A 10,518-nucleotide genomic window follows, 5' to 3' on the forward strand; every position below is an offset into this window, starting at 1 on the left:
GTAATTCCCCTTTACATTCCATCTCACCATCAGATCGTGATAAAGGGGAAAGAAAGAAAACAAGTTACCTTCATTTAAACAAAAACGAAACCGTCTCAAACTGTGGCTCCCCAGGGCAGCTGCAGCTGAGTTTGAAGTGAACTTAAACTCTGCCAGTGCCTCTGGGTAGGCAGAGCTGCTGCAACCAGTAGCTGAAATGCCCTTCACCACAGGTGACAGCTCCTAAGTAAATAATGAAACAGCAGAAGTCAATAAAATAAAAAGTCTCTAGATAAAGATTACATTCCCCAATAGACAGCCAGAACAGTATTATATCTCATTTTTAAAGGACTTGAGACATATTCTGCTGTTTAAGACATCTGTGTTCATGGTTCATGAGCTTACTCAGTTGCACATGGCACTTTTCATCCAATTTCATACCATTTCTCCTGGTGTATCTTATTGACTTTAAACAACCCTCATAGCTGAAGGAAACAAAACTGCAAAAGGCATTTTGTATTTGGGATGTATTTCTTTCTTTTCAAATCTTATTCCGATTTAAGGCTGGGTCCAAGCTGGTACCAGCAGCAGGACTTTCAAACCCATTGTTATCTTGCCACACAGAGCACACATTTGCAATATGTGTGAATTGATAACTATATTTTCCCTTGTTCTAAAAATAATTTTAAAATGGGAGTGGTTGCCTCATCAGCTAAAGAAGCTGAAGCAAGAGAGCAAAGTCCTTGAGCTGTTCCCAAATCAGTGCAACAGCCACATTCCTCCTGAGCCAGCCGTGAGTGACCTGCGCTACCGCTGTGGGGAGGGAAGGGGGAGGAATCTCCTTTCTCCGCTCAGTTTTCAGCCCCTGGAGATTCGGACTAAAGTAGCCCCAGGTGATGATCTCACAAGGAAATGGGTTTTATCCTAAGCACTAAAAGGCCCACGAGAGCCATTATGTTTATTTTTATGTATCCTCCTTGAAATAAGCACGCGGCAATTTTTGTTCCCGACCAGTTGCGATCATGTACGAGAGGAAATCCTCAGCTCCAAGTTCCCAGGGCAGGGACTGCTGCCGTTATTTATTTGCTGTGTAGAGAGCTGCAATAGCATTTATCAGGTGAGAAGAACTTCTCTGTTATCAACCCCCCACCCCCAGATAAGTCTGAGAACTTTACAAATAGGGCCACTCATGATTTACTGGGCTTTCAGCAACGGCCACACTGATGCCACAGGTGAGAGAGTCCCTTGAACCCGCAAGAGAACAGGGCAAGTTTTATCTCAACTCCTTTTTAACTGTCAGAAAAACAGCTTTTAGAGAGACTCTGCTGCAGCTGTTTACAAAACATGCATTGTTTAAGGTACAGGCAAAGAGTAAGCAAAATTAGACAACACTTTAAAAAAAATACATAATCCCTTCTAGTGCTTCCTTTCCAGAATATTCCAAATAACGAACACTACATCTCCTAACAGAATTTGCACAGAGAACCTCTAAACTCAGGGGATCACTATATAAATATATATTTTTTAAAATAATAATAAAAAGCGCCTTTGCCTGTAAGCTGCTGATTGTCTCTCCAAATTCCTCCAGCTTTATTCCATTTCCCTCCTTCCAGCCTTAAGTGTTTTTTCCTGGACCAGCACAGTAATTCCTACTGCTCATTCACCTAAATCCCCTCTAACCCTTTAGATGGCTTGTGAGATACTGACTCGTGGGCAATTTCTTATCTGAAATATCAGAAAAACTGCCAGATATTTTCATATTTTCAAACTTCATTCGTGTCAAGAAATTTCTAAGCCAAGAGCAACGTTTTATATGCTATAAATCAGGGAGCATAAACGGACGAGGGACTGTCAAATACAATTCCTAACAACTGTATGAGCAGCACCACTAAAGTAAACTGAGAAGGAAAAGCCAAACAAGAGGGTTTTGTATTAAACCAGCAAAACATATTCAGGCCTGTGAGTAAGGCAACAGCTGCAACTCCTCTGGGGAGATCCACACGAGCAGAATGAAATGATGCAGCTTCATTTTCAAAGCGAAATCAATAGAGCTGTTGCAGCAGGATGCTTTTATTTTAATGCAGAAAGTAAGATATATATGGCAGTGCAAGGAGAAGAGAAAATACAGCAGGGGTGCTTCATGAGCTACAGATATTTTATTATGCAGTGATATTCATTCTTTTAGGTTTATTCTTATGATACTATTTAAGTCTAATACTCTACAATCTTGTAAATGTGTAAATTTTTTTATTAAGCACACTTGGGAAGTACTGCATTACCATAGTTTATAAACCCATTAATTACAATTTCTAGAAGTTACTGGAATTGAAATTCAGGTAGCACTAAGTTCACCCAGAATCAATCTCAACCTGTTTCATCAGGTATCTTCGAACCTCATGGGGTTTTTTGGAGGTCATGTAGCTGCCAGGTCCCTCCTGGAAGCTGTTTCTTCCACCTTTTTCAGCCCTCATTGCCCAGGCCATATGGTTGGGTTTGTTTCTTAACTCTTGCTCATTTCCCTCAGTATTCATTCAGTTAAAAACTTGAAATTTGTCATTCAACAGATGTTCCTTTTTGCTGCACACCACAGGTCCTTCTCTCCCGTTCATCCCACGGGGTTTTATGCCAGTGCATCCCTGTTATTTAAATGAATTCCATCTGCACCCAGCTTGCATGCTAACACTTAGGGTGAGTGAAGGTGTGGATTTCCAGCACAGCTGACTTTTCCAGCTGGGGAGCCCCAGAAGAGGTCTGCCTCCTGTTTATCACTTCCCTGCTCCATCCTCAGCCATATGACCCCTTTGTTTTGCCCTGCACAAGCACTGGTGCTGTTCTGACTCCATAAGCTGGTTCAGGGAGCAAATCCCTTTGGGGGAGGGAATAAATATTCCCACTGCCTTAGGCTCTTTCAGCAGCAGACACACTACATCTGCTTAGGGAAATTGTGAAAGGCGACTTGGAGTGTGCAACTTCAGAGAAAGAAGTTTTGTTTTGAAGGAGCCATGTGTGCAATCTGCTCTCCCTTTGCTGGAGAGCTGCCAAGAGCTCCAGCATCAAGGACAAACGTCAGCGCTGTCCCTCAAAGGCACAGCACACAACTGGCACTGCTGCAGGAGAGCTCCAGTTCTCCAACCCACCCAAACCTTGGGCTGCTTGAGCCTTCAGGGGCTTAAGGATTACACAGGACAGCTCTGGGCTTCTGTGACAGTGACAGAAACTTCTCTGGACTGCCAATTATCTCCACTGTGCCCCTGCTCTGACACACTCTCTGCACAGCAGAGACCTTCCCTACCACTTATATCTGTACTTGAGCTGGAATAGTTTTTCCTACGGAAACTTTATGTTCTGGTCCTTTCGCCTTGGCTAAAAAACTGGAGCAGAATTTTAAATATGACCCTTTTTCAGGTTGGTAAGCAGCAGGGAAGCACTCATTTTGAGCTCCTTACCTTCCCGAGGTAAAGTAGGTCCCAAAAACCGCTCAAGGAGTTGAAAGTGCCGTTTCAAGCGGGGCTTAAAGCAAACTAAGCCTGCAGTGCCACCGAAAGGGGCAGTCCCACTGTCCCTGCCACCTCCTGCGCTGGCATCAGCTGGCTGCTGCCTAGTCTGCTCCTTCTCCATCAGATCTCTCTCCTCCTGACATTATCCTCGAGATGCCAAGTGCACCCAGCCAAGCAGAGCAGGATCACCCCTTCAGCAGCACACCCTGCTTTCCACCCCTCATAAAAAAACCCTCATAAATTAAATAGAAATCTGTCCAGATATATGGTTGCTCTTTGGGTTAAACTAAGCCTTATCATCACCTGTACGTCTTACCTTTAAGGTATTTCCAAAAGGTCCACATCCTCACCTTGCTGTGCTTTGCCTGTTTATCTCAACTCCTATTTATAGGCGTTTTCCCCCCTGCATTAATTACCAGCAAACTCGCCGACTCCTCGCAAAGACATTTCTGCCCCACTACCTCCCTGCGACCCCCGCAAGTGGAAAACCGCCGGGTTTGGGGAGCCCTGCCCAAGCGCGAGCTGTGAAGAGTTAAACCCTGGGGCCGGCAGCCTTCACCTGCGCTGCCCGTGTCACTGATAAGGGACATCGGCGCTGGCCCCGCGCGGTCACGGCCGAGAGCCCGCCGCTGGCAGAACGGGGATCCCCGGCCGCCCCCGCAGCGGATCCGCGACCCCTCAGCCCGGCAGGACCCCCGCGACCCTCAGCGGACCCCACATCCCTTCAGCCCCGGCGGGACACCCCGCGCCCCTGAAGGGATTCTGCATCACTTCAGCCCCGGCGGGACACCCCGCGCCCCTCAAGGGACCCCGCATCCCTTCAGCCCCGGCGGGACCCCCCGAGCCCCTCAAGGGACTCTGCATCCCCTCAGCCCCGGCGGGACACCCCGCGCCCCTCAAGGGACCCCCGCGCTCAGCCGGTCGGGACGCCCCGACCTCAGCCCCGTGTTCCCCCCACCGCGTCTCTCAGGGGACCTCAGCCCAGTGGGAGCCCCGCGCCTCCTAAAGGACTCCCACGTCCCTCAGTCCCGGCAGGACTCCCCCACACCGTCCCCGCTCACCTGCGGCCGCCGGGGGCGGGAAAGGGCTCGCTCGCCCCCGGGATGGGGAGAGAAGAGGCGCTGGAAGCCCAGCGCCAACCCGGCCTGCGACGGCGGCAAGCGCGGCGCCTCCACCAAGTTTCCGGGCGGGGAAGAAAGTCGAAACCTACGTGAGAGGAGGAGGAGGCAGCGCAGCCGCCCAGGTGTCACTCGCTCGCTCGCCCGCCCGGCACGGCTCGGCTCAGCCCAGCCCTGCCCTCCCCTTTACCGCCGCCTCCGCCTCCTCCGCCGCCGCCTCCCCGGGCCGCGCACACCCGGCGGCCTTGGCCCGCCCCCCGGGGGAGCCGCGGGGGCTGCGGCGCGTCCCGGGCCTCAACCGCCCGCTCCCCTCATGGCATCCCCGCTCCCCTCATGGTATCCCCGCTGCCCTCGGGGCACGTCCCGGGCCTCGACCGCCCGCTGCCCTCATGGCATCCCCGCTCCCCTCATGGTATCCCCGCTGCCCTCGGGGCACGTCCCGGGCCTCGACCGCCCGCTGCCCTCATGGCATCCCCGCTGCCCTCGGGGCGCGTCCCGGGCCTCGACTGCCCGCTCCCCTCATGGCATCCCCGTTGCCCTCAGCGCAATTCCCCCTCGAGGCAATCCCGCTCGACTCAGAGCATTCCTGCTTCCCTCAGGGCATCCCCGCTGCCCTCGGGTCAATTTCCTTTACGTTCGCGGCAATTCCCACGGCCCTCGGGGCAATCCCGCTGCCCTCAGGGCATCCCTGCTCCCCTCAGAGCATCCTTGCTCTGCTCAGGGACAATTCCCGCTCCCTTCAGGGGAAAGGATGGCACTGGATACAAGGGAGTGCTGAATTCCCTGTTGTTTCTGTAAACTCTAAGTAGGTCCAGGTTCCAGTGTTCCTATTGAGGCAACTCCGGGAGCTCTCCTGCTTTCACACCAGCAAAATGACCAACTGCACACGGGGGGTTTAGAAGTTTCCAAGCTGTGTTAGCACAATATCCAAGTTTGGAATTCCTCCCAAAGGAAGAGACCAACCTCACAAGACCCAACTCATTATAGTTTCTGGGTTATAATTTCTTTCTCTCGTTCATCACACAGACTCGGAAATGCTCTTTCTGCAGACAAGAGGGCCATGAAGTAATAAAGACAATGACGTTTCTGACAATAAAGAAAAAAAATAGAACTTTAAACCAGCAGTTTAGAGGAGGATTTATTAGGAAGGAAACCTTTGTCCGTTGAGAGGTAATGTAGTGCAGGTGGAACTAGCACACGCCTGTCTGCACTTGATCGTTTAGGATATCCCAGAGTTGCTGATAAAGACCTAAATGGAGGGAGGAGAAAATGCTTCCCATGTCCTGAAAACACCTTCTCTGCTTTAATAGGGCTGGGGACCTGTGTTATTCAAAATATTCAATAAATAAGAGGACATCTTTTATTTGGGAACTGGGACTAAATGATCTTTAAGGTCCTTTCCAATCTAAGCCAAATCATTCTATGATTTTGTATCAGTTTTTTCGTTCACTTTGTCCATTTTGTGTCAAATTTCCTATGGAGTCTTTCTGGTTCTTTGCTACCTCATTAATTCCTTCTGTTCCCTGTTTTTGTCTGTTGAAGTCTTCCAATGAGGGGCTGTGAGCTGTGCTTGGGAGTGAGTGAGGGATCTTCATGTTGCGCAGGTGAGGCTGTAGGAGATGCACCCTGTACTGAAAAAGCAGCAAGGCCTTTCTATTATTTTATTTAGATTATTGTTGGAAATCGAATGGAATCGAGGCAACAACATCTTTGCCCACACGAGATCCATGTTTCCACAGGACATGAAGTGTAAAGTGTTTTTGTAGGGCCCAGCTGAGAACTGTGATCCAGCTTTGCAAACCCACTGATTTTGGTTAGGATAAATTAAATGTCAGATAGGATTTCCTCTGAAGCACCAAGGCTGAGGAGGCTGGGTAGCATCCATCAGATCATTCTGAACAAAAAATATTTTAGGAATAAAGCTGGAAGTACATTGCCAGCTCGGACACGAGCACCAGAGCCTGGTGCAGAGACATCAGGCTGGATCTGCACCCAACCTCACACCTGAGCCTGAGCTCATTTATCCAGAACTCATTTACACTGAACAGTCTGGCCTGTAAACAGGCAAAGCTTAAGCTGAGCTCTGTAGAGCTGGAGCACTCCCAGGGGGAGAGGTTTAAACCTTAGCACAGACCAATTCTCTCTTCTGTTCTCCGGGGTGAGGACAGGAAATGTGTGGGTGAACTTGGGGTATTAGGGAGACAAACCCCAGGGAAATCTCAAATAGATGCAAATCTTCAAAACGAGGAATTCTGTCTAGTTAGCACTCGCTGGAGATTTTTATCAGGTGTTTCTCAGTGGACAGCGTGACCATACATAATTAAGGTCTGGTGAAAGTTTATTGTATAAGCGTGCTGGAATTTTGGTTTGGTTTTGTAATAAAGGAATCCCACTGAGTCATGGCTACTAAATGGACTCATAGAGGACACAGATCTCTTCTGCAGAGCTAACGCAAATGTAGAGAACTGAAATTACTTTGTTTTTTCAGTCCGTGCAAAAGGAGCCACATCTTAAATAAGGCTTGGCTTGATGACATGAAGGCTTTGCTGTATTACTGGTTCCTACCTGCTCCTGTTCCTGCCCTGGCAACAAGGCACACCAACCTTTAGCTGTGCACTGTGAACCACATCAGGACACTGATCCAGCTGAAAAACAAACCAGCTGAAAATCTCTAGAAATGTTTTATGTAAAATATATAAACACATTTAAAATAGATGGATATATTTTTAAAGCCAAATAGAGTTCCCCAATCTAGTTTATAATTCAGAGGTGGAACGGAGGGAGGTGATTCTTCCCTAGAATTGCTAAGGAAGCAGTCAGAAGAGCAAAGTGGCTAAATATGAAACTGATCCTGGTGAAGAAGGATCCCAAACCGCAGCTGAATATTCAGTTTGCAGAGTGTAAATTAATTGCTCCATTGGATTGTTGTGCTGGCAGTTAATGTGCTATGTAAACCTGAAGAGAAGGCTCAGATGTAAATGTTTTGCATGGAAAACATCTCAATATTTGGGAGAGAAATAGTTTCTGGGGTTACACTCAAGTGGTGACTTTGGTTAAGTGAATGTTGCTGAGAATCTCAGTCCACTGTGCCTTCTCTGGCACCTCTCACAAACCCCACGCTCTGCTGTCCTCACTATTGATTTTGAAATACCAAAGTTCTGCACAACTCAAGGAGTTTTTATTTACTAGCAGTTCTGCTGAATTACTTGTGCAGCTTTTTGAGAGCTGCAAAGACTCTCTGTCACACAATCCAGCAATCTCAGGTCGAGTTTTATCTGCTCTTAGTGCTGATAATTTCCTGTGTGTGATTTGTACAGTAACCACCATGTGGGAAAGATTATGGGCCACACATTTGTGCAGTGCATGTGTCAGGATTAAAATGCAGCTTCCTGGCAAACAGAATTAAAAATATCAACTGAATAAACTTGCATGTTTACAGATTATTAATTCTTTTATTTCACGGGAAGATTCAGACGGCTTTTTTTTATTTTTTAATCTGAAAATAGATATTAAATAAGCAAAATAATAGGAAAAATAACAGCAGGAAAATTGGATGAGAAAGCAAAAATCACATCACACAAAGATCTATAGATTAGTTTAATCCCATTAAAGTTGCATAAAACTTGTTAACTGTGTGCGTGGCTATTGTCCTCTTGTGGGATGGTGCAAGGAATATATGGCTGCACAGTATTAATTTGGGACTCAACTTTGATGTTTCATCACAAACAAACCGAAATTCCCAACCCACACACAAGAATGTAAACACAATTAAAAAACAAATCCCACAAACAAGGAGAGAGAGTCATCCCAGGAATTTATGATTAAATGGCCTGGAATCTCCCTTTTGTGGAAAGCAGAGCGATGGGAACACGTGTGCATGAGCACACCGGGCATTCTGGTGAATCCAAGGTCCCAAACACAATGTTTGGATTCATTCTGCCAGATTCTGTAACTTCTTTTGTTGCTTTAGCAGTATTTTGTTATGTTTGCTGCAAATTATTGCTACCTGTGCATTGCATACTGTATTTTATAGGGAGCAGTCAGAGCCCCAGGGTTTGGAATTTATAAATGGGAGCAAACAGGCTATTAAGAAATAAAACATAAGAATCTTGTGTGTGTTAGTAATGATTTAGGACTATTTTACATTATCTTTCCTCGTGGTGTTTCGTTAACAGCGGGCAGTTATTAACAATGTTGGAGTACTTTATTTGATGGATCTGTAGAATGTTTCCATTAGATGTAAACAGACTGATTCTCTGCTTCCAGAAAAGTGCCTGTTGGCAGATATAAAGGGGGCATCTGGCTTTTCTTAGGAGGGGAAAAACCCATCTGGCTTTTTACAGTGAAGCAAATATGATAATATAAGGATAAAAAAAAGTACATGAAGCAAATCACTTTCTGGGTTTGCTGTTGTGAATAATATTGATGCCTAGTCCTTAATTTTTATATGATACTGTTGAAATGCTGCAATTGCTTTGTAACCAACTCAGATTTCTTTTTATCATAATGCCTCTGTTGCAGTATTTTAAATGAGAGTTCATAAATACTTCACCTATCAAGACAAATACTGTAGCAATAGATAAAATAATATTTCATTAGGCCAATTTCAGGTCCCACTGAATTCTCCATTATTATTTTACAGGACTGGACTTGATCTTTTGTGGTGCTTCGCCCAAAAGCCTGACTCCCCTTCCGTATTAATTTCTTGAAAAGAAGAGATAAGGTACCACCAAGTTTCCAGCAATTATTTCTGTACAGCAAGTATGGTCCTTGATTTACTTTATAGCCCGTAATTGCTACACTATTCTCTTAGTTAAGACTGATAACAGATACTGAGTAGACTTGATCCAATTCAGGAATAATATCTATGCAGTTTTGTGCCTGGGAGGTACCACTGCTCTCTGATGCAGGGTCTGTAGTAAATAATGTGCTCCTGCAGGGTTTAGAATTTGACCTCCAGCCACTTTTGTTCTGCTAACTGGTTAAAAACAAACCTGATTTTCTGTCTGTGTTTATGAGCTTCTTGGGCAGCTGGGCCAGAGGAAAGGGCTGTGTGTGTCCAGGGGTGTTATCCTGTCCCTGACAGGAAACACTTCCCCTTGGAGTCCCAAGTGAGGCTGTGCAGCTCTGATCTTCCTGGAGAGACAGGAGCCACGGGAAGGCTGCAGCACTGCTCCTGGTGGGGCAAACTCCCTGCCACGAGGGCTTGGGAGCAGCAGCAGCAGTGACCATGGAATACAGAGCACAGTATGGTGTTCCTGGAGCATGTTCAGGGCTTGCTCAGTCACTATTGCAAGGTCAAAGAGCACCTTTATTTCTCCAGCATAAATGCAAAATACTTGGTAGGTGTGAGTTTGGGGCCAGTCTTCTTCCAGTTTCACAAGGTGCTCTCTGCTTCAGCAAGGGCTGCTTGGCCATACAACGTGTTGAAGACAACTCCATTTGGAAAACTAAACCAGGGATCACCTTAGTTCATGCCACCACAGAATCTTTCAAATCATTTTCAAAAGCAGACTCTCTCAAGGTGTCCCTTTTTTGTGGTATTTCACCCAGCCCTACATTTACAGCCCACACCTAGGCTCAAGAAATGACTGCAGCAAGTCCTGAGTGTCAAAGCAGCCATCAGCAGTGGGGCCAGGTACTGTGACAGCTGTGCACAGAATAGTAAATGATAAAGATAACGATCCTAAAGCTCATAAAAACTGACAGGTTCCTTTCATCAATTCTTCATCCACAGATTGCTGTAAGCCCTTCAGCACAGCAGGTGCCAGAGCAATTTAAATATGCATGTAGAAAACATCTCCACAGGGATTACTCCTTTGGTGCCTGATTTTCACTCACTTCTGGAATGGAAGAGAGGCTCAGTGTCCATTTATTTAACAGTGTTTAGCACCACCCTACAGCAGAGTGAAGAAGCATCTCAA

At 46.6% G+C, this 10,518-nt stretch overlaps 1 protein-coding gene across 2 annotated transcripts in view; it reads right to left on the minus strand.

Annotated features, from left to right (window-relative positions):
- LOC309577315 (ligand of Numb protein X 2-like) overlaps positions 1–4,664 on the minus strand; it is a 28,308-nt gene extending 23,644 nt beyond the window's left edge. The window contains exon 1 of one of the 2 annotated variants that reach the window (XM_082289237.1): positions 4,538–4,664. The gene's annotated coding sequence lies outside the window, so the exon portion shown is untranslated. Of the gene's footprint in view, positions 1–68; positions 203–4,537 lie in introns of those variants that run through there. The other variant, XM_082289238.1, reaches the window with a different exon arrangement.
- Between the last annotated feature and the right edge of the window lie 5,854 nt (positions 4,665–10,518).

The sequence above is a fragment of the Coloeus monedula genome (genome assembly GCF_965178545.1).
Source record: "Coloeus monedula genome assembly, chromosome: 12".
Classification (NCBI taxonomy): Eukaryota; Metazoa; Chordata; class Aves; order Passeriformes; family Corvidae; genus Coloeus; species Coloeus monedula.